Raw genomic sequence first — 2,689 nt, 5'->3', positions numbered from 1 at the left:
GAGCACTGCTTCTCTGTCGGCACACTTGGTAGGAGGACAATATAGTGCTTGTATTTTTGAAAGAAGTTTGGAGCTTCAAAAAGTTTGGACCAGTCGGCCTTACTCAGCAAAATTTCATCGGTGATAGCAAGACCTTGCTTGAACTCCTCAACCATGACCACCCGTGTTGACCCGGACACATTATAGGTGGAGTTCTGCTGTGTACGGTATGCTGGTGTAATTATAGCCATCAGATGGTACCTGTCACTGGGGTTTACCCTGGGGTCCCAAACAGGCAAATTCAGATTGCATTCTTCAGGCTGTTTCAATAGCACAGGATTTGGCCATTCCCATTTAGAAAATACCAAGAAGAATTTATGTACAAGAGTTGATGCTGGCAAGAGTTGGATAAAGCAAAAATTTATGTACAAGAGTTGATGCTGGCAAGAGTTGGATAAAGCTGGCAAGTTCTTGCTACTAGCCTAGCCCAGGAGACCCCACCGAGGAAGTCTAATATAGTGGAATAGATGTTGTGGCGTTTGGCCCACAGTTTGATAGCTCTCAGAGTTTAACCTGAAGTTGTCAATGTTTGGTACTAGATGTAGAATTTCATCAGTTACCCTGCAACCGTTAAGACTTCTTCTGCATCTTCTATCTAAGTTTTTCAGCAGACTGTCATCTGTAAGTCCAAGTCTTCCAGAATAGTCTGCAGTGCCAATTGTGCAAACAAAATATCAGTTTCTGTCCCATCAAAACACAGCTTGATGATGGGCACAACACCTCCTCCACAGCCCTTAAATCTTTCTCTTCTTCCTGTAATTTCAATTTATCATAGAATGAGGTGGAAAAGTCACTTCGATCAACATGTCTCGGTGCAACACACAACGCATCAATATCAGCACCTTTTGTGTGTTCTCCTAATCGGTAAGATCCAAATGTGAAGATTTTGCCTCCGACGTTTTCAAGGACAGAATGTGGCAGGTTCTTGCTTTCTCTGATTTCTCGTATCCACTCTTTTACCAGGTTATTTACTTTTCCCAAAATTAAAATCCTGCGCTGCAGCTCCTCCTCCCTTTCAAACACTCCAAAGGGCTTCAGAGCCTCCACGAGCCTCTGCGTGAGTGAGCAACGCGGCTCTTTGGGAGCTGTGAGGCTAAGACAGGAGGTGGTGCCATAGCGCTTCTGGGCGCGGGGTCTGCTATGGTCCCAGTGCTGTAACGGAAACAGCGTCATCTCGGGCGCCACCCAGTCACTGTCCCCCCACCCCCTGCCGTCCCGGGCATGATCCACTGAGGCAGGAGGGAGGCGGCTACCGCAGCCGTGCACCGACCCGCTCCCACTGCCAGTCGGCCACTTTATGGGCTTCGCCTCCTTCCCTTTCGTCCTAACTTGTCACCGGAGCGCTACCACAGCCCGATCTTCCTTTTTCCTTGTCCAACTTTCGCACGCACATGAGGCATTTGCTAATACGATGGTTGGGGTCAGGTGCACCTTAAGTCCTCAAGGTCATATCCTTGCTTTTCAATTCTCTAAAGAGGTCTTGTGCAGCAGATTTACCCAACGCAATACGTCTTTGGATTTCTTGACTGCTGCTTTCATAAGCATTGATTGTGGAGTCAAGCAAAACCAAATCTTTGACAACTTCAGCCTTTGGGACTGTGAGACAGAGCAACTGGTAGGCTGGCTTACTGGCCCACAGAGTAAGAAGCCAAGGGACCATGTGGCTGAACAGCTGAGGACTGCTGAGAGACTTGGCTGCAGGCTGTTGAGACGTGTTACTGTGGACCAATAGCTGTATCTTGACTTGTGGTAACCTATTCACTTTCCGAATAAACCCTCTTCCTTGGGAGTATTGTCTGTGAGATTTGTGTGGCCCATGCAACAAATTAAGGTCCTACCTTAGAAGCAGAGTGCTGTGAGAGGAAAGGTTGGCGTCAGAATCGGATAAAGAAGATGGAGAGTGAAGGCAGGTCTGACCCCTTACAGCAATAGGGAGACCCAAGGAGGCCGGATATGGCCAGCCCTCCCTACCACTGACCACACCTTTTCCTGCAGCAATTATGAGCTCAAACATGACAACTGCTGTGAGGATGGTGCAGAGTAGGGCTATGTTTCATTTTTGTGTATGTCGGGTTGCTGTGATTCAGAATCAACTCCATGGTCCCTAACAACAGAGACTGACAAAGCATCTGGGAGGACAAAGGGAGCCCTCATCAAAGCATGATTGGCAGCATGGCAATGCCTCACAGTCACAGGTGGGATGACAGAAGTGGAAACTGCAGCATGACCGGATTACATCCTTATGTTAGACAAAAGAGCTTGCAGGATTGGTCCAGGGCCTCTGACCCAGACAGTTTGAACATGACCCATGGCCGTGTGAACCCCAATATCATAGTCTTGATCAAGGACACACCGAGGCAAGCCCCTAAAGGAAGTCGAGAGGTAATCTATTTTCCAGTGTACTCTGCCTGAGGGCAAGAACATTCCCATTCCTGGTTAATGATCAAATGGAATTCAATGGAGGCTTGATCCACCCAAGGATTCTGCAAATAAATTTTGAGCTTTCGCTGTTGTCATTACTCATTCACTGTCATGGAGTGGATTCCAACTCATATAGACCCTATAGGACTGAGTAGAATTACCTCTGTGGGTTTCCCAGACTATAAATCTTGGTGGGAGCAGAAAGTTTCATACTTCTTCCATTGAGCAG

At 47.5% G+C, this 2,689-nt stretch overlaps 1 pseudogene; it reads right to left on the bottom strand.

Moving 5' to 3' along the window:
- Nucleotides 1-1,212, bottom strand: part of LOC101656475 — a 2,254-nt pseudogene extending 1,042 nt beyond the window's left edge.
- Between the last annotated feature and the right edge of the window lie 1,477 nt (nucleotides 1,213-2,689).

This window comes from Echinops telfairi, unplaced genomic scaffold, assembly GCF_000313985.2.
Source record: "Echinops telfairi isolate 266 unplaced genomic scaffold, ASM31398v2 ScPeMD7_7469;HRSCAF=8507_1, whole genome shotgun sequence".
Taxonomy (NCBI): domain Eukaryota; kingdom Metazoa; phylum Chordata; class Mammalia; order Afrosoricida; family Tenrecidae; genus Echinops; species Echinops telfairi.
This window is presented reverse-complemented; position numbering and strand designations above follow the sequence as displayed.